General features: G+C 44.0%; 1 long non-coding RNA gene across 1 annotated transcript in view; it reads right to left on the bottom strand.

Annotated features, from left to right (window-relative positions):
• Window positions 1–928: 928 nt before the first annotated feature.
• LOC309606890 overlaps window positions 929–10,608 on the bottom strand; it is a 66,734-nt gene continuing 57,054 nt past the window's right edge. The window contains exons 2-5 of the long non-coding RNA XR_014232100.1: window positions 6,219–10,358; window positions 2,626–4,380; window positions 2,434–2,545; window positions 929–2,060 (exon numbers count right to left, since the gene is read on the bottom strand). This is a non-coding gene — a long non-coding RNA (uncharacterized lncRNA). The remainder of the gene's footprint in view (window positions 2,061–2,433; window positions 2,546–2,625; window positions 4,381–6,218; window positions 10,359–10,608) is intronic.

Genomic DNA, 10,608 nt, shown 5'->3' with positions numbered 1-10,608 from the left:
ACACACGCCCTGGTCTCCCCATTGGCCTGACTGCAAACTGTGGTCAGAGTCAGACCAAGCCTTGGGGAGAGAGAGCGCCCCGTCCAGCATCATCTAAATGCCTGTACGTTATGGCTGCAGCAAATGTGCAGAAGATGAAAAGAAGCTAGAATTCAGCCAGAAGTAACACTGTGAAGTCCATTCACGTGGGGTAGAGAAATGGCAGGAAGGAGATGACACACACCTGAATGTAGGGGACAAGGGGGTAAACCAAGCTGTTCGCAAGACATGGGCATGGCAAGTACAGAACCAGACACAGCAAGTACAGAACCAGACACAGTAAGTACAGAACCAGCACAACAAGTACGGAACCAGGCACAGCAAGTACAGAACCAGACACAGTAAGTACAGAACCAGCACAACAAGTACGGAACCAGACACAGTAAGTACGGAACCAGCACAACAAGTACGGAACCAGACACAGTAAGTACAGAACCAGCACAACAAGTACGGAACCAGGCACAGCAAGTACGGAACCAGCACAGCAAGTACGGAACCAGACACAGTAAGTACGGAACCAGCACAACAAGTACAGAACCAGACACAGTAAGTACAGAACCAGCACAACAAGTACAGAACCAGACACAGTAAGTACGGAACCAGCACAACGAGTACAGAACCAGACACAGCGAGTACGGAACCAGCACAGCGAGTACAGAACCAGACACAGCGAGTACAGAACCAGCACAGCGAGTACGGAAGCAGCACAGCGAGCACAGAACCAGACACAGCGAGCACGGAACCAGCACAGCGAGCACGGAACCAGCACAGCGAGCGCGGAAGCAGCACAGCGAGCGCGGAAGCAGCACAGCGAGCGCGGAAGCAGCACAGCGAGCACGGAACCAGCACAGCGAGCGCGGAAGCAGCACAGCGAGCGCGGAAGCAGGTGTGGCGTGGCCATCAAGAAGACTCTCCCTGCACGCGCTGCCTCCGGCCCACACGTCCTAACTAAGTCCCCTGCACATCATGTGACTTCAGCCAGGGCTAAGGGGTCTCCAGAGTTCACTTGGGAATTCAACCCCAAATTTATTTGGGATGATATCATCATTTCCTCAGTGAGCACGTGACATTTAGTCTTGAAAAGATACAGAATTAAGTGTAAAAATGATGAAGATAAATCAAACCTATCTTTGAAATATTGGGGTTAAGAAAAAGTCTGTGAATATTTTTTTTCCCATTTGTTATGTTTCAGAGAATTTTGTGCTGGAGTGCCAGGTCAAACCTGAAATTCTAATTTAAAGCATGCAGTTAAATAGTTGTCTTAGATTCTCGTTTTATGTTCACATTTTAAGAAAATGTAAAATTCATCATGTGTCCAGATTTTGTTTGTTATTTTTCCAGGAATAATTACTTAAGTGCTTGGCACGATTTGCTTGTTAATCAGACAATTAAGAAAATCAAATTATTACATTTACAAATGCTGTTTAAATGTTTTTTGGTTTTCTTAATAGGACCAAAGATTAATCAGAGGCCCTCTGTTAAAAATTATTACATATTACTAGATTCACTGTTGAAAATAAGATTTGCAGGTTGAATGGCACATACAAATGTCATGAAGGGACACTGCCATTGTGTTAATAAAACACTTAAAATATTCACCAGTTTTTATCGTAAGTGTATTTCTTATGAGGCACTTGGGCAAGGATCACCTTTTCTTCCACTGCAAAGATCATTTCAGCCACTAATGAGCACATGTTCACAAGAGAGGCAACTGAGTCTAGTCTGAGCTCAAGGGATGTCGCTGGTCACCTGCAAACTCGGGTCACTCAGCCTCTCTGAGCCTCAGTCTCTTCATCTGTAAAATGGGGTAATAGCCATTACATCGTGTGGCTGATTGTAAGGGTAGAATGAGACCAGGTGGGTGAGGAGAGCCCCTTGCCAGGGACTCCCACAGCAGGCACCCATCCTTGTCCCATTTAGGAAGATTACGATGAAAGTAAGCCTAGCAACCTTTACCTGGACCACTGCTTTCTTGGATTTCATCGGAAATTTATGTTGTAAGGGAAACTTCCAGAGTGACCCTGTTAGAATGGAAGCAATGTGTCACACGTCAGCTTGAAACCCTGTAACGGCTCCATCTCAGTCAGGGCCGAGCCGAGGCCAGGACGGTGGTCCCCTACCCCCGCCCTCCGCAGGCCGCCTCCATCCCCCCTCTGACCTCACCAGCCCGCCTGCGCTGCCCCCGGCCCTGCCCCGGTGACCACCGTTCCCCCGGCCTGGGAGTGTTTCCTGCAGGTTCCACGGGACCCACTCCCTCCCACTTTCAGGCTTCTGTTCAAAGGTCGCCTGAGCCCCCTTAAAACTGCACCAGACCCCCTCCCCCTGCCCCGGGTGCCCCACTGCCTTGCTTTCTTTTTCTCCAAAGCCCCCATCACCATTTAATAAAACACCTACGTTGTGACTCATTTGTTCATCCACATTCCCCCACTAGGATGTCCACAAAAGCCGAGATTTTGTTGATCTTGTTCACGGCTGTGTTCCTGACACCGAGGAAGGTGCCTGGCTCCTGGAAACAGCAAAGGATGTGAAGCCAGAGGGGACGGGGACTAGGGCGGGGTGGATCTTAGTCCCGAATCTGAGACTCACCTGTTCGGTGACCTTATACAAACCACCTGACCTCCTGACTCTTCATTTCCTCCTGTCCGCGGTGGGATAGTAATCCATCTGCGGGACCCCTCACAGGGTGCCACGGGATTACTCGGGGTGTGAGGGCACATTGACTGTAAGGCAGGGCAGAAGCGTGACAGATTATTATCATTAGCTGGTGACATTTCAGAAGACTGCCCACAGGCGCACTGTTTTAAATGTTTTCGGGCTGGGAATTGCTTCCCCTTTTATGGAGATTTCTACACCAAGTAGGACACACAATGCTCGGCCCTGTCACACGACGTGGGGAAGGATAGTCACTGCAAATTTTCTCAAAACTGGTGAAAACTGGGTTCAACCTGAAGAATCTGGAGGTTCGTCAGGAGGCCGAGTTTGCATCTGGGGAATTTGTCTCATCGTTCTGTGAGATGCCCGGCCAACTTCTTGCGGGGGAGTTTGAAAGATCTTTTGAAGGGAAGAAACTTGATGAAGTTCGTTCTCTCTGACAATGGAACAATTGTATAAGCGCACCTCTTGTGCCCAAAGGGATGGTGTGAAAGTTTAAAACAAAGAAGGAGGATTTTCCTCATTGTTTATACTGGGTCGTTCAGTCTGCATTTTAAAAACTCCTCTCATGTAATTCAGAGACCAAGGCTCTTTCTCTTGTAAATTGACACTTTTGCACGGAAAAAGCCCAGGCATGTTTGCAGTGACCGGGTCAGTGTGACAGGTCATCTCAGCGGCAGTACAGACTAAGGACAACGGTCCCACTAGCTAAGGCCACAGGTTCCAATACAGCAAGTTACTCAAAGCAGACACCCTGTCACCACCCAAACACCTGTGCGTGAGCTAACCCGGGCCGGCGGGGTGGGGAACGGCCTAGGGCCAGGCTCTTGGGGACACGAGACCACACGTGAGTGTCTGAAATCTTCTAGAGCATGTGGGAGGGTGGTGCCTGAAACCGGATATGGACACACCAGCGTCATCCTAATTGTCCTGCAGCGATTTAAGGACAGACTGTTGGTGGATGGGAGCTGAGAACGAGAGGTGAGCGCCACCTTGTGGACGGACCCGAGGGTCCTCCTGGCACCCACCCCACAGCCCTGCCCAGCCCGCGTCTGCCAAACTCACCAACCTTCGCCATCATGATTCTAGTGCATCGAAGCGTACATTTGACAACATCCTTTCAACTTGTTCAAAAGAATAATCATTTAAAAGCGAATAACTCTAATTTCGCCTGCGGGGGCCCCCCAGGTACTGTGTGCCTACCCGCTCTCCAGGGAGGTCACACTGCGACACTCCCCCCCAGTCCTGGTTCGTGCCGACCGTCCCCCACGTCAATCTCATACCATTTGGTTTCATGCAAGAAGCGCTGATTACATATAAATGCCACATAGGCCCCCGAGATGCCCAGTGAACAGGGCTGGCCTCTGGCTCTGAGTCAGGAGAACAGATGTGTAAGTGATAAGTGCTGAGACTGTGTAACAAGAGCACCGGGTACGAAAGGGCTGGAGAGAGCAGAGGGGAGGGTCTGGGGCCAATGTCAACGCCCCCCGGGATCCACCGCGCTCCGTGCCGCTGTCCAGACGCCCCCGAGTTCCAGCTGGAGCTGCAGCTGTGGCCACGTCGACGAAGCTGGTCCCCAGGGCCTCTGCCCTGCCTGGCTGGGCCGGCCTGGGTGTGGACACGTTGCTTTTCCTCTTAGTTCATCCAAGGCAAGGTTGGAATTTTCCAGTAGAAGTGTTTACTAGGCAACTCAAGGGAAAAACAAAAGCAAAAACATGAAGTGCTAGCCTGCTGAGCGGAGATGCCTCATCCCGACGGGACAGACACCTAACCTCCCGCAAGGCGCGCTTGACTACGGCAACTCCTCAGCGCACGAGCCCCTCGGCCTCTCCAGGCTGCGAGGCCGGCAAGGCAGAACGTGGCTCGCGTGGCTGAGATCTGCAGCACATTCCAGAAGCTGCTTCCTAAACTCTGCTCTGGGATGGGCTCGTGGCATCACGTCTCCAGCCTCCACTGCAGCCCCCTCCGTCCTGGCCCTGGAAAATGGAAGCCCTTTCCTCCTCCCCTTCCCCCCCCTCCCCCCTCCTCCCCCCTCCTCCCTCTCCTCCCTCTTCTTTAAGACTAATGAACATTTACATAAAGTAAAAATATGAATTCACTGATCATAAGCATTTCGTATGGTACATGGAGGATACATAAACAAATGTGATTTCATAGTCATGAGAATAAATAATATACAAAAATATAATGTATATTTGCTGCAAAAAATGAATTCCAATTATTCAAGTATTAAATTGTAAAATGTAAAAAAAAAAAAAAAAAAGACTAATGAACATTTGAGTTACCTCTGAGCTTGGCAAAGATTTATTTTGGTTACTCTGGAATAGAATCTGCAATCTAATTTACTGCATTTCTCAATTTCACCTTGAGATGAGATTAAATGCCTCCCTTTTCTACAGAGTTCATTGGGACAAGTACGTTTAATCTGGGCAAACTGGAAATACTGTGAAACAAGGCTGAATCTAGAAGTTAATCTTGAGATTGTATTCACTTAGCAGAAACAGAGGCCAGGTCTGGAAGTGGATTCTCCATGTAATGACTAATCCGCCAGCCATATAGACAAGGGTTCCCAGCCCTGGTCCTGGACAAGGCCTGAGTCTGAATCTCAGCCCTGCTGTTTGCTGTTTACTATCCAGAGCAAGGCCTTCACCACACTGAGCCTTGGCGTCCTTCTCTGTGAAACGGCACAGACCGCAGAGGGTGAGATAGAAATACAGCACCCGGCATAGCAGGTTCTCAGAAAAAGGCAACACATCATCAGAGGTGCTGTTCTCTGAGCCCCACCAGCTTCCAGGTACCTGACAGGCCACTTGACAAGTTCTCATTTACACCTCAGAACACTCCCATGAGGCTGTCACTTACACTCCGCATTTTACACCTAAAGAGATTGGGTTTTGAAAAAGATGAACTTTCTTGAGGGCACGTTTCCAAGCAGCAGAGCTGGGCCTCAAACCCTAGTTTGTTAATTGCTGAAGCCTTTTTTAAATGACTTTTTTTTTTAAGGCAAAACATATAAAGAGAAAAGTACTCAAATCATGAGTCCATCTCAGTGGATCTCCACCAAGTAAACACTGTGTAACCAGCAGCAGGTCAAGAAATAGGCCGTTACCTCCGCCCAGAGGCCCCTTGGTGCCCCTTGCTGAGTCAGCACCTCTAGTTGGAGAAGCACCTCCGCCTCCAGGCCACCTCCCCAGTTTCTGTCTCCTGGCGCTTCAGTGTCCTCTTAGCTCCCTGATGCCTTTTTTTTTTTCTTTTTAAATTTAATATAATTAATTTTTTATACAGCAGGTTCTCATTAGTTATCTATTTTATACACATCAGTGTATACATGTCAATCCCAATCGCCCAGCTCATCCCATCACCACCACCACCACCCCACCGCAGTTTTCCCCCCTTGGTGTCCATACGTTTGTTCTCTACATCTGTGTCTCTATTTCTGCCTTGCAAACCAGTTCATCTGTACCATTTTTCTAGATTCCACATATATGCGTTAATATACGATATTTCTTTTTCTCTTTCTGACTTACCTCACTCTGTATGACAGTCTCTAGATCCATCCACGTCTCTACAAATGACCTAATTTCGTTCCTTTTTATGGCTGAGTAATATTCCATTGTATATATGTACCACATCTTCTTTATCCATTCATCTGGCGATGGACACTTAGGTTGCTTCCATGTTCTGGCTATTGTAAACAGTGCTGCAATGAACATTGTGGTACATGACTCTTTTTGAATTATGGTTTTCTCTGGGTATATGCCCAGTAGTGGGATTGCTGGGTTGTATGGTAATTCTATTTTTAGTTTTTTAAGGAACCTCCATACTGTTCTCCATAGTGGCTGTATCAATTTACATTCCCACCAAGAGTGCAAGAGGGTTCCCTTTTCTCTACATCCTCTCCAGCATTTGTTGTTTGTAGATTTTCTGATGATGCCCATTCTAACTGGTGTGAGGTGATACCTCATTGTAGTTTTGATTTGCATTTCTCTAATAATTAGTGATGTTGAGCAGCTTTTCATGTGCTTCTTGGCCATCTGTATGTCTTCTTTGGAGAAATGTCTATTTAGGTCTTCTGCCCATTTTTGGATTGGGTTGTTTGTTTTTTTGGTATTGAGCTGCATGAGCTGCTTGTATATTTTGGAGATTAATCCTTTGTCAGTTGCTTCGCTTGCAAGTATTTTCTCCCATTCTGAGGGTTGTCTTTTCGTCTTATGGTGTCTTTTGCTGTGCAAAAGCTTTTAAGTTTCATTAGGTCCCATTTGTTTATTTTTGTTTTTATTTCCATTTCTCTAGGAGGTGGGTCAAAAAGGATCTTGCTGTGATTTATGTCAGAGTGTTCTGCTTCTGTTTTCCTCTAAGAGTTTTATAGTCTCTGGTCTTACATTTAGGTCTTTAATCCATTTTGAGTTTATTTTTGTGTATGGTGTCAGGGAGTGTTCTAATTTCATTCTTTTACATGTAGCTGTCCAGTTTTCCCAGCACCACTTATTGAAGAGACTGTGTTTTCTCCACTGTGTATCCTTGCCTCTTTTGTCATAGATTAGTTGACCATATGTGCATGGGTTTATCTCGGGGCTTTCTATCCTGTTCCATTGATCTATGTTTCTGTTTTTGTGCCAGTACCATACTCTCTTGATTACTGTAGCTTTGTAGTATAGTCTGAGGTCAGGGAGCCTGATACCTCCAGCTCCATTTCTTCCCCTCAAGACTGCTTTGGCTATTTGGGGTCTTTTGTGTCTCCATACAAATTTTAAGGTTTTTTGTTCTAGTTCTGTGGAAAATGCCATTGGTAATTTGATAGGGATTGCACTGAATCTGTAGATTGCTTTGGGTAGTATAGTCACTTTCACAATATTGATTCTTCCAGTCCAAGAACATGGTATAACTCTCCATCTGTTTGTGTCATCTTTGATTTCTTTCATCAGTGTCTTATAGTTTTCTAAGTACAGGTCTTCTACCTCCTTAGGTAGGTTTATTCGTAGGTATTTTATTCTTTTTGTTGCAATGGTGAATGTGATTGTTTCCTTAATTTCTTTTTCTGATATTTCATTGTTAGTGTATAGGAATGCAATAGATTTCTGTGCATTAATTTTGTATCCTGCAACTTTACCAAATTCATTGATTAGCTCTAGTAGTTTTCTGGTGGCATCTTTAGGATTCTCTATGTATAGTATCATGTCATCTGCAAACAGTGACAGTTTTACTTCTTCTTTTCCAATTTGTATTCCTTTTATTTCTTTTTCTTCTCTGATTGCCGTGGCTAGGACTTCCAAAACTATGTTGAATAATAGTGGTGAGAGTGGGCAATCTTGTCTTGTTCCTGATCTTAGAGGAAATGCTTTCAGTTTTCACCATTGAGAACGATGTTGGCTGTGGGTTTGTCATATATGGCCTTTATTATGTTGAGGTAAGTTCCCTCTATGCCTACTTTCTAGAGAGTTTTTATCATAAATGGGTGTTGAATTTTGTCAAAAGATTTTTCTGCATCTATTGAGATGATCATATGGTTTTTATCCTTCAATTTGTTAATATGGTGTATCACATTGATTGATTTGTGTATATTGAAGAATCCTTGCATCCCTGGGTTAAATCCCACTTGATCATGGTGTATGATCCTTTTAATGCGTGGTTGGATTCTGTTTGCTAGTATTTTGTTCAGGATTTTTGCATCTATATTCATCAGTGATATTGGTCTGTAATTTTCTTTTTTTGTAGTATCTCTGTCTGGTTTTGGTGTCAGGGTGAAGGTGGCCTTGTAGAATGAGTTTGGGAGTGTTCCCTCCTCTGCAATTTTTTGGAAGAGTTTGAGGAGGATGGGTGTTAGCGCTTCTCTAAATGTTTGATAGAATTCACCTGTGAAGCCATCTGGTCCTGGACTTTTGTATGTTGGAAGATTTTTAATCACAGTTTCAATTTCATTACTTGTGATTGGTTTGTTCATATTTTCTACTTCTTCCTGGTTCAGTCTTGGAAGGTTATACCTTTCTAAGAATTTGTCCATTTCTTCCAGGTTGTCTTTTTTATTGGCATAGAGTTGCTTGTAGTAGTCTCTTAGGATGCTTTGTATTTCTGCAGTGTCTGTTGTAACTTCTCCTTTTTCATTTCTGATTTTATTGATTTGAGTCCTCTCCCTCTTTTTCTTGATGAGTCTGGCTAAAGGTTTATCAATTTTGTTTATTCTTAAAGAACCAGCTTTTAATTTTATTGATCTTTGCTATTGTTTTCTTTGTTTCTATTTCATTTATTTCTGCTCTGATTTTTAGGATTTCTTTCCTTCTACTAACTTTGGGTTTTGTTTGTTCTTCTATCTCTCTTTCCTTTAGGTGTAAGGTTAGATTGTTTATTTGAGATTTTTCTTGTTTCTTGAGGTAGGATTGTATTGCTATAAACTTCCCTCTTAGAACTGCTTTTGCTGCATCCCATAAGTTTTGGATTGTCATGTTTTCATTGTAATTTGTCTCTAGGTATTTTTTGATTTCCTCTTAGTAACGTATATGTTTAGCCTCCATGTGTTTGTGTTTTTTACATTTTTTTCCCCTGTAGTGGATTTCTAATCTCATAGCGTTGTGGTCAGAAAAGATGCTTGACATGATTTCAATTTTCTTAAATTTACTGAGGCTTGATTTGTGACCCAACAAGTGATCTATACTGGAGAATGTTCCGTGTGCACTTGAGAAGAAAGTGTAATCTGTTGTTTTTGGATGGAATGTCCTATAAATATCAATTAAATCTATCTGGTCTACTGTGTCATTTAAAGCTTGTGTTTCCTTATTAATTTTCTGTCTGGATGATCTGTCCATTGGTGTAAGTGAGGTGTTAAAGTCTCCCACTATTATTGTGTTACTGTCGATTTCCTCTTTTAAAGCTGTTAGCAGTTGCCTTATGTATTGAGGTGCTCCTATGTTGGGTGCATATATATTTATAATTGTTATATCTTCATCTTGGATTGATCCCTTGATCATTATGTAGTGTCCTTCCTTGTCTCTTGTAACATTTTTTATTTTAAAGTCTATTTTATCTGATATGAGTATTGCTACTCCAGCTTTCTTTTGATTTCCATTTGCATGGAGTATCTTTTTCCATCCCCTCACTTTCAGTCTTTATGTTTCCCTAGGTCTGAAGTGGGTCTCTGGTAGACAGCATATATATGGGTCTTGTTTTTGTATCCATTCAGCGAGCCTGTGTCTTTTGGTGAGAGCATTTAATCCATTCACATTTAAGGTAATTATCGATATGTATGTTCCTAGTACCATTTTCTTAATTGTTATGGGTTTGTTTTTGTAGGTCCTTTTCTTCTCTTGTGTTTCCCACCTAGAGAAGTTCCTTTAGCATTTGTTGTAGAGCTGGTTGGAAGCAGGACACATGATCAGCACCAGGCTCCAGGGCCGCCCTCATTCAGGACTCCTGCCAAAGTCTTGTCTGCAACTCTCCAGATGTATCTTGTGCAAACTTGCCTCTATCATTTATTTTTAAACTAAAAAGACCCAGTATAGCGAGGAGGAAGGTCTTGATTCTTCCCCTCGTTGAGCTTCACCCCATAAGCCGGCGTGGAGGCTGAGGCCCTGGTGTTTGATGATTCCTCTCGGGGCCCTACTGGGGTTTTATGATGGTGACAAAGCCATAGGCTCATCAGCTGGACTTTCACACGTTCTCTTTGCATTTATTATCTGAAAGGAAAATAATAATATCAATTGCCTGCTCACTGCTTTATGAAACTTCTTAAGCAGTTCTTATAATGCCTTTAGTTACAGCTGTAACACCTTCTATCATAGTTGTCACCCAGCTTAGGGAATAAAAGCAAATTTTACCAAGAAAATGATAAAAATTCATTTGGGCCTCATTCTGAAGTCTTCTGCTGAAGTGGAGAGTGTCAATCATCTTCCTCAGCTGTGGCTTCCCTCTCCCTTTTTTGAAGAA

The sequence above is a fragment of the Balaenoptera borealis genome (genome assembly GCF_965194805.1).
Source record: "Balaenoptera borealis genome assembly, chromosome: 12".
Taxonomy (NCBI): domain Eukaryota; kingdom Metazoa; phylum Chordata; class Mammalia; order Artiodactyla; family Balaenopteridae; genus Balaenoptera; species Balaenoptera borealis.
The sequence above is the reverse complement of the archived record's forward strand: the minus strand, read 5'-3'. Positions and strand labels throughout refer to the sequence as shown.